We start from the raw sequence: 11,236 nt of genomic DNA, 5'->3' as shown, positions 1-11,236 counted from the left end.
GTATGAAAACCTCATCTGATCGCTTGCGTTGGTCACCCTATTGCTGAAAAGAAAAACGTGGCACTCATCCATCCCCTGGTTTGACTATTCGACCAAAGAGTTACTGGTTCAGGAAATTTTCCCGTGGCAATTCCGGTCTCAGGTGGCGCTCGACAACATTTCCGCCTCACTTCCGTTACTACTGCCACCGCGTGGCCGGTTCTCGAGCTAAAAGCGTCGTCAAGTGATAGAGCTTCCATCTTATAAAAAGCTCTTCATCGGAAAAGCTGAATCGCCAAATCATCGCAGCCTCGACCAGGGATGCCAGGACTCCCGGAAGGAGATCTACCAGAAACAGGTTTGTTAGCTTGTAAGGGGAAAAGTGTTTAAAAAGCTCAACCACGTGACCTTACGTACTGATTGAGATATTAGGCCAGACCGTTTTTTTGTTGTATGGTATTTATGCTGATTGGCCTATTTTGAGGAAGGGTTGACGAATCTTCCGGGACGGGATCGTAGATTTTTTTTTAATATTGCACTGCTTTGAGATTTCCTCTTCGATTATCCTGGGTGAAACGTTAGGACCCTTCTTAGAAGTTGTTGGAAGCGCTGAATGGTGATTGAGTGCGTTTGATTTAAAATTTAAGGTGTGGTGCCGTGCAACTGTTAAGACGCGCTAAAGCTTCCTAAAGCGTTCTGATTGCTCGAGAAAAATCAGAGTTCGATTAAAAGCAAAAATAAAATTGTAAACCGAATCGAACATCTCAGTAACTATTGGACAACTGGCTCAGCAGTTTCACCAGATGCAACTGTTGAACAAGGAAGTGCAACCCGAAGGGAAGCCTTTCTCCGATTCAAAATTTTCATACCCTTTCCAACTAGAAGCTCAGATGCCGAGCCACGCTCAAATTCCCCCTTCTCAACCCTTACGACAATCTCAAAATCCGTTTATACCAGAAGCTAACCCATGGAATAGTGGACTTGGTAGTCCTTTTATATTTTCTCCGCGTCCTAATACGTCATTTCACAATTCGAGGCCACGTGCTCAGTTTTCCGTTAGTGAAACTTACCCAGACCAACCCATCTTTCCAAATGCGAGACAAGAAGACACTTCCGGTTATGGTTACTTTCGACGTTTACCCCATCAGCAATGTAGTATCATTGAAAAGTGGCCCAAGTTCACCGGGGATACAAATTTGATACCAGCGACCGATTTTTTAAAGCAAATTGACATTTTATGTCGATCATATGCTATCAGTAAAATGGATCTGCGAATGCATGCTCACCTGCTATTTAAAGATAGTGCTTATATCTGGTTTATAACTTATGAAGAAAAGTTTCGTGACTGGGAAAGTTTAGAAGTTCATTTACGTAGAAGGTACGATAATCCTAACCGAGATCGTTTGATTAAGGAGGAGATGCGTAACCGCAAACAGAAACCGAACGAGCTTTTCAGCGCGTTCCTAACCGATATGGAGGTTCTAGCTCAGCGAATGATAAGAAAGATGCCCGAAGAAGAAAAATTTGAGCTTATTGTAGAGAATATGAAACTTTCCTACAAAAGAAGACTTGCGTTAGAAAATATTCTTTCGTTAGATCACTTAGCACAACTCTGTTTTAAATTAGACGCGATAGAAACTCACCTGTTCACAACCCCTGGATATTTGAAACCCACGATTAATCAGTTGGCTATGGGCGATCCTTTCGAATTCTTAGAACGAGACGAGGAGGTTTTCGCCGTCGAAAATTCCAAAAGAATGGATTCAAGAAATTTACCTCTTAGTGGAGACAGAAGAACCGATCAACCACCCGCATAATTAAAAACAGTTGGGGATATAGTACTAACTATTAACTTAATATATTGGTAGCAGTACCAGTATGAAATATCTTCCAAGTATCATTTCATTATACATGTTCAAAATTTTATTACCTCAATAAATTATGACAGGATCGTATCAGTGACAGTGACAATATGATATATGATTTAGTAAGTATAGTATAATAAGAGAATAAAAATTTGCAACCTTTGAATATTGTCTCTGGACCTTATCCAGGACTCTAACAGTGTACGACAAAGTTTCCTTATATTTTCTTAGCATTAGACATTAAATTAAAAAAAAAACAACATTGACAACATTGTATGAGTTAGACAAGTCGTTATCATTTCACCTCTTGCGGATAATAACTAATATTGTTATTTTAAGATGTAGTTGTGAGCTTATGCATTTTTTCGCTCTTGGGTTCAGCATCTGCTAATTTTCACTTCACTTCGTTAAAATTTGTGTCGGCAACCCCACGCCAGGTTCGGAACTGAAAACTGTGTTCAAAATGGCTCCGAAAAAAAAGAATCACGCTGAGAAAAACACACAGAACGCGAAAAGTAAGTAAAACTATATTATATTATCGATAAAAACTAGTGAGATTAAATAAAACTAATGAAATTACAGAAACAAAGATCTCTGCTGAGCGGAGAGCGGAAAAAAAATCTACTGAAAGGCTGAACAATGCAGATCTGCACAAATAGGTAAGATTGTATAATCCATGTATAATATCAGAAATAAAAAATAAAAATCTCAACATTTAAATTTTTTAATTTTATTTTATTTTTTGTGGGAAAGAATTGGAACTATATTGGTTATGGTACAGGGAAGCTCTTTTTAAAAATATTTTACAATATGCGGAACGTATGATTGAGCGTTATTTTTACTACAAACTACTATAAGCAAACTATATCCATTGAAGTTGATGAAATCTATGATTTTGTATTCCAACGTAGCTAGAACATTCAGGTAGATTGTTTTGCTCGCCAAAAGTGGATGATATTTTAACCGTATCCAATAATGTAGCATGAAATATTTGTTCGAAAAAATCGCTCTTTTTGAATGGTAAACATGCTTAACAGCCCTTTCCCCATATGGTACTTTAACAGATAATCATAATACAGATTGTTAATATGGTCTGTGTTATTGTACATATACTGTTCACTTTACAATAAACGATAACGTTTAGAGACAATATAGAATATTCTCTATATATTGTAATTGATTATGCGGGCATCCTTGCAGACAGGAAAGTGTTGGAACTGTGGAACCACAGGTCACCGTTGGCGTGATTGTGGGGAAACTAAAAAAATATTTTGCCATATATGCGGTCATGCTAACGTTACTCCACCTAAATGTCCTAACCGCCATTTTGTTTCGATCAATGAAATTAATCACGAAGAAAAAAACGAATAAACGAGGGCCATGTAGGGAGCCTTGACCCTCTAGAAAATCAAGTTGAACCTCCCAATAAAAATTATTCGTTATTTAATCACTGTCTTCACATTGACACCAAATTTCATCGTTGCCCACATTTGAAAGTTCGAATTCTGTCAGAAGAAGTCGAAGGATTGGCTGATACAGGAGCAAGTGTAACCGTGATCAGCTCAGTCAAACTGCTTGACAAAGTTGGTTTGAAAATTCATCCTTTACCTATGCGTATATCAACGGCCGATGGGACCCCTCATAGCTGTTTAGGTTACGTTAATGTCCCCTTTACTTATCGTGCATCTACACATATAATACCGACCGTTGTAGTCCCTGAATTGACCAAAGAATTGATATTAGGTGTCGACTTCTTGAAACGATTCGGATTTCGTTTAACAATTCCCTCTGAAATCCCCGTCTCTGGATTACCAGCTGAAACGAAGGAATCAGAAATAAATTTGAATCCTCTAACCTGGATCGAAAATATTTATGGAGAAAGAACCGAAGGAATATGTTTTAGTCTCGAACCAAATGTACCGAACTGTATTAACAAAGAACTAGAAATTCTTGTTGACGAAAGTTTAGAGATGCCAACCATCGAAATTCCCGAATGCACCTGGAAAAATCCTGACGATATTACTACCGAGCATCAATTAACCGAGCTACAGAAATCAATCTTATTCGAAGCTGTTCAGGAGCTTCCTGCCACTCTAAATGGGAAACTAGGAAGAACAGCTATACTCGAACACCATATTGAACTTATTCCAGGTACAAAACCAAAAAAAGTCCCTTATTATCGTTGGTCTCCCGCGGTAGAAACGGTTATCGATCAGGAAGTAGAACGCATGTTAGCCTTGGGGGTTATCAAAGAATGCCATACGGCGGTTGACTTTCTTAACCCTTTATTGCCGATTAAAAAAGCCAACGGAAAATGGAGAATCTGCCTGGACTCGCGGAATTTGAATCAGTGAACAAAACGGGATGAGTTTCCATTCCCTAATATGATGGGGATATTGCAGAGAATCGAGAAATCGAAATATTTCTCCGTAATAGATTTATCTGAATCATATTATCAGATCCCATTAGACGCTAGTTCCAAATTGAAAACAGCATTCCGAACCAACAAAAATGTGTATTTCTTCGAAGTGATGGCCTTCGGTCTTCGAAATGCACCTGCGTGCATGCAAAGATGTATGTCGATCGTACTAGGTCATGATCTGGAGCCCTGGGTGTATGTATACTTAGATGACATCATCATTTTGTCCAACAGTTTTGATGAACACGTGAGACTTATACGCATAGTGGCCGAGCGCTTGAAAAGAGCCGGTCTTACTATAAACTTGGAAAAAAGCAAGTTTTGCAAGACCCACATTCGTTATCTGGGATATGTTCTGTCGGAGGAAGGTCTTTCAATGGATGTGAGCAAGATACAGCCGATATTGGATTATCCAGCACCCAAATCGGTAAAAGAAGTCCGAAGACTTTTAGGTTTAGCTGGATTCTATCAAAAGTTTATTGCCAGGTATTCTGAAATTGCGACACCAATAACGAACATCCTTAAAAAAAGTAAAAAGAAATTTGAATGGGATAGAGAAGCCGACGAGGCGCTGGTTCGATTGAAAACCGCTCTCGTAACGGCACCAGTACTTGCTAATCCTAACTTTTCCGAACCTTTTATTATCGAAAGTGATAGCTCAGATCTAGCGATAGGAGCGGTTCTTGTACAGGTGCAAGAAGGAGAACGTCGTCCCATCGCGTACTTCTCAAAGAAGTTGTCCAGTACCCAGCGCAGGTACAGTGCAACGGAAAGAGAATGCTTGGCGGTCTTGATGAGCATCGAGCATTTCAAACATTTTGTCGAGGGAAGCAGGTTCATTGTGCAAACCGATGCCATGAGCTTGACGTTCCTACGCACGATGTCCATTGAAAGTAAATCACCGAGAATTGCCAGATGGGCTCTAAAATTGTCGAAATACGATATGGTTCTCGAGTATCGGAAAGGCTCGGAGAACATCCCCGCGGATTTTTTGTCTAGGATCATCAATTCGATTGACGTTAAGAGTACCGATAGTTATACCGAAGGTTTAAGGCAAATGGTCCAAAAGTATCCATTAAAGTATCCAGATTTCCAAATCAAGGACGGACGAGTTTATAAATACGTTACGAATGCAGCAGATCTACCTGAAGATTCAGATTTTCGGTGGAAAATAGTCGTCCCTACTAATGAAAGGGAAATCGTTTTGAAATCTATCCATAACGAGGCTCATTTTGGTTATTTGAAAACTTTAAGTAAGGTTCGCGAAAGATTTTATTGGCCCCGAATGGCCTCTGACGTGAAAAGGTTCTGCTATGCATGCTTGGTGTGTAAAGAGTCAAAGATTCCCAATGTAAATGTACAGCCAGTCTGTGGCAAACAGAAATTGTGTTCACGGCCATGGGAAATGATTTCCATGGACTTCCTTGGCCCTTACCCACGTTCAAAGAAAGGAAATATATGGCTTTTGGTAGTATGTGACACATTTTCAAAATTTGTTCTGGTGCAGTGTATGCGTTCTGCAACTGCACCTGCAGTCTGTTCTTTTGTAGAAAACTTGATATTCAATTTGTTCGGAGCACCAGCAGTGTGTATCACGGATAACGCCCAGGTCTTTAAATCGACTCTCTTTATCAATCTTCTCCATAAATATTCGGTAACACACTGGAACTTGGCCGTGTATCATCCGGGACCCAACCCTACCGAGCGCGTTAATAGGGTCATTGTAACCGCGATAAGGTGTACCCTTAACCGGAAAAAGGATCACCGCGACTGGGATGCTCGAACGTTTTCGGGAATATGAAAGATGCACTAAAGCACTTAGTTCTTTTTTTTTATTGGTAGTTATATTATTCAGAAGTATCTGAAGTTATTAGAAAACATTTACGTAATCGGAAAATATTTTGCTCAAAGATTTTTGAGAATATTTGAAAAAAAAAGACAAAGTTTAAAAACCAAGAATCGGTAAAGGTATCGGTAAACCTTAGAAAAATAATTTATCTTAACAGTAAAAGTCACCAGATTTCTAGTATCCTGGACGTAAAACCTTAAGTTGTTGAGTTGTAATAAGACTGATCTTAAATTCAAACAAATAAAAATTTTGAAATTTTTAATTTCAAAATTTTTATTTCCCTACCTTGCTCGAAATGTAACACATGAATTTGGAATCAACTATGTTGTCCATTTGACTCTAAGTGGCCGACTTACTATCAGCTGCTCTAACTGCCATCTGTTGGGTAATAGAAGAACTCCTGAGGCTAAAAAGTTTCCTACCTACTGAGTTCCGCCAGGGATCTCATTCAGATTTTCTAACGATATCTAAAAGGCAAAAGATGGGCTTGTTAGCGGGAAATTTGTTGAAGGTCGTGGTTCCTCCCAAAAAGATTGTGTGGGAGAGGAGATCAGCCCCATGTAGCTTAGGGATCAAAAGAGATGAGAAGAGAGGGAACTTCAACAGCATCCAATGCCTTCGGGCATTGTTTGAAGCAATGGGGTGTTCATTTTCTTTGTTGGAAGACCGTCAGCTCAACTGATAGTAGAGTCAAAAGGTGTGGTGCCGTGCAACTGTTAAGACGCGCTAAAGCTTCCTAAAGCGTTCTGATTGCTCGAGAAAAATCAGAGTTCGATTAAAAGCAAAAATAAAATTGTAAACCGAATCGAACATCTCAGATTTTTCTAAATCGAGCGAGTAGGTGCATCACATTCATCGGTGCATATTATTGAAGAGTTTGAGGTTAATCCCACCGTTCAACGTGGGTGTAAATCTAGAGTTCCCAAAATCAACAACTTTTGGAATAAAGCTATGTATGAAAACCTCATCTGATCGCTTGCGTTGGTCACCCTATTGCTGAAAAGAAAAACGTGGCACTCATCCATCCCCTGGTTTGACTATTCGACCAAAGAGTTACTGGTTCAGGAAATTTTCCCGTGGCAATTCCGGTCTCAGGTGGCGCTCGACAACATTTCCGCCTCACTTCCGTTACTACTGCCACCGCGTGGCCGGTTCTCGAGCTAAAAGCGTCGTCAAGTGATAGAGCTTCCATCTTATAAAAAGCTCTTCATCGGAAAAGCTGAATCGCCAAATCATCGCAGCCTCGACCAGGGATGCCAGGACTCCCGGAAGGAGATCTACCAGAAACAGGTTTGTTAGCTTGTAAGGGGAAAAGTGTTTAAAAAGCTCAACCACGTGACCTTACGTACTGATTGAGATATTAGGCCAGACCGTTTTTTTGTTGTATGGTATTTATGCTGATTGGCCTATTTTGAGGAAGGGTTGACGAATCTTCCGGGACGGGATCGTAGATTTTTTTTTAATATTGCACTGCTTTGAGATTTCCTCTTCGATTATCCTGGGTGAAACGTTAGGACCCTTCTTAGAAGTTGTTGGAAGCGCTGAATGGTGATTGAGTGCGTTTGATTTAAAATTTAAGGTGTGGTGCCGTGCAACTGTTAAGACGCGCTAAAGCTTCCTAAAGCGTTCTGATTGCTCGAGAAAAATCAGAGTTCGATTAAAAGCAAAAATAAAATTGTAAACCGAATCGAACATCTCAGATTTTTCTAAATCGAGCGAGTAGGTGCATCACATTCATCGGTGCATATTATTGAAGAGTTTGAGGTTAATCCCACCGTTCAACGTGGGTGTAAATCTAGAGTTCCCAAAATCAACAACTTTTGGAATAAAGCTATGTATGAAAACCTCATCTGATCGCTTGCGTTGGTCACCCTATTGCTGAAAAGAAAAACGTGGCACTCATCCATCCCCTGGTTTGACTATTCGACCAAAGAGTTACTGGTTCAGGAAATTTTCCCGTGGCAATTCCGGTCTCAGGTGGCGCTCGACAACATTTCCGCCTCACTTCCGTTACTACTGCCACTGCGTGGCCGGTTCTCGAGCTAAAAGCGTCGTCAAGTGATAGAGCTTCCATCTTATAAAAAGCTCTTCATCGGAAAAGCTGAATCGCCAAATCATCGCAGCCTCGACCAGGGATGCCAGGACTCCCGGAAGGAGATCTACCAGAAACAGGTTTGTTAGCTTGTAAGGGGAAAAGTGTTTAAAAAGCTCAACCACGTGACCTTACGTACTGATTGAGATATTAGGCCAGACCGTTTTTTTGTTGTATGGTATTTATGCTGATTGGCCTATTTTGAGGAAGGGTTGACGAATCTTCCGGGACGGGATCGTAGATTTTTTTTTAATATTGCACTGCTTTGAGATTTCCTCTTCGATTATCCTGGGTGAAACGTTAGGACCCTTCTTAGAAGTTGTTGGAAGCGCTGAATGGTGATTGAGTGCGTTTGATTTAAAATTTCAACCTGCCCTGAGAGGGAGGCTTAAGCCGGGCACCCTTGAAGAACGCCTCCGCAGCCCTTCATTAACGAAGGTGGCGCTTAAGCTGCAGAGTGTTGGGACAAATTCTTTCGTTACATTTTGGCGCCCAACGTGGGGCCTGATTGAAATAGTTGGCATATTGGTGTGGCATTTTAAATTGGTTTTATAAATTCTTTCAATTCGAATTGATTGAAAAAAAATTTATTTTGGTTAGATTTTTAATTTTTTTTCGTAGCTTTATTGTTTCTGAATTAGCTTTGTATTTTTTAGTTTAGAAGTCTTGGATTGATTTATTGAGCTTAAGTGGATTGAATTTTCAGTTCTATTTCATAACTATTTTTTCGTAATAATATAAGTATAATTTTGGATTAATTTTATAAATTTTAATTTCCTTATTTTTTTTGCATTGATAAAATGGAATTTTATCGGATGAATGTGAATGATTTAGAAGACGATGAAATCAATTATGAGTTGTTACTTCGCGGTCAGCCTCTAGAAGGCTCTATCGAATCTCGTAAACGAACCTTACGGAATTTATTACGCGCGGAAATAACCGGTCAAACTCTTAGCACTCCGGATGGTGCATTGGAAGGTGACATAAATTCAATCCCTTATAAACTTCAAGAAATAGAACAACAGTTATCAAGAGTTGGTTCTAAAAACTGTTTAAGTCGATTAGTTCACTATCATCAAAGAATCCATCGTTACGTGACTCGCGATCGGACTCAAACGGAAAACAAAAAGTTACTCTTAGATTTATTAAGACGTATATCGACGAAATATTTCCAAATTGACTTCGATTCGTTACCCTTGTTTAAACAGCGCGTGTCAGAAAAAAATCGAACTGAAAAAGGTGCCGCAGACTTAATCGACTGGAAAAAATCTACTGAAGTCGGACCGGAAGCGCGGGAATTCAACCCTGAAGATGAGCCATGTACCGGTGCTATGGGCCCGATAAGTAAACCGTTAACTAACACGATGCCAGAAGATAAGCCTCTTCCTAATCCATTTTCGACCTTAGGCGCGTATCCAAAGAAACCGTTTTTCCATACATTACCGGAAAGACGATGGAACGAGCTAGGAATCACCAAAGAAACTTTGAGCGCTAGGAAGAATGTTCAAAAGGTGAACTTCTTCACTCCTACTCCCGAACATTTCAAAAGGAGTGGAGACAAGTTAGATCAGCCCTTAGTAGATACGGTTGAAACATCGTTTAAGTACGGAATAAATGATGAGATTAAAACTCAACCTTATGTCCCTATTGATCCTCAAGCTAGTGGTTACATCCATGTGACCGAAGTCGAAGCATACATGAAAACGTATTTAGATGATTACTTTGATCAAAAACAACTGCAACAAAGATCTGTTCTAACACCGGAAGTAAAAAGACCATGCGTCCCTATTGGACAACTGGCTCAGCAGTTTCACCAGATGCAACTGTTGAACAAGGAAGTGCAACCCGAAGGGAAGCCTTTCTCCGATTCAAAATTTTCATACCCTTTCCAACTAGAAGCTCAGATGCCGAGCCACGCTCAAATTCCCCCTTCTCAACCCTTACGACAATCTCAAAATCCGTTTATACCAGAAGCTAACCCATGGAATAGTGGACTTGGTAGTCCTTTTATATTTTCTCCGCGTCCTAATACGTCATTTCACAATTCGAGGCCACGTGCTCAGTTTTCCGTTAGTGAAACTTACCCAGACCAACCCATCTTTCCAAATGCGAGACAAGAAGACACTTCCGGTTATGGTTACTTTCGACGTTTACCCCATCAGCAATGTAGTATCATTGAAAAGTGGCCCAAGTTCACCGGGGATACAAATTTGATACCAGCGACCGATTTTTTAAAGCAAATTGACATTTTATGTCGATCATATGCTATCAGTAAAATGGATCTGCGAATGCATGCTCACCTGCTATTTAAAGATAGTGCTTATATCTGGTTTATAACTTATGAAGAAAAGTTTCGTGACTGGGAAAGTTTAGAAGTTCATTTACGTAGAAGGTACGATAATCCTAACCGAGATCGTTTGATTAAGGAGGAGATGCGTAACCGCAAACAGAAACCGAACGAGCTTTTCAGCGCGTTCCTAACCGATATGGAGGTTCTAGCTCAGCGAATGATAAGAAAGATGCCCGAAGAAGAAAAATTTGAGCTTATTGTAGAGAATATGAAACTTTCCTACAAAAGAAGACTTGCGTTAGAAAATATTCTTTCGTTAGATCACTTAGCACAACTCTGTTTTAAATTAGACGCGATAGAAACTCACCTGTTCACAACCCCTGGATATTTGAAACCCACGATTAATCAGTTGGCTATGGGCGATCCTTTCGAATTCTTAGAACGAGACGAGGAGGTTTTCGCCGTCGAAAATTCCAAAAGAATGGATTCAAGAAATTTACCTCTTAGTGGAGACAGAAGAACCGATCAACCATCCTTGCAGACAGGAAAGTGTTGGAACTGTGGAACCACAGGTCACCGTTGGCGTGATTGTGGGGAAACTAAAAAAATATTTTGCCATATATGCGGTCATGCTAACGTTACTCCACCTAAATGTCCTAACCGCCATTTTGTTTCGATCAATGAAATTAATCACGAAGAAAAAAACGAATAAACGAGGGCCATGTAGGGAGCCTTGACCCTC

This window comes from Uranotaenia lowii, chromosome 1 (assembly GCF_029784155.1).
Source record: "Uranotaenia lowii strain MFRU-FL chromosome 1, ASM2978415v1, whole genome shotgun sequence".
NCBI classification, from domain to species: domain Eukaryota; kingdom Metazoa; phylum Arthropoda; class Insecta; order Diptera; family Culicidae; genus Uranotaenia; species Uranotaenia lowii.
This window is presented reverse-complemented; position numbering follows the sequence as displayed.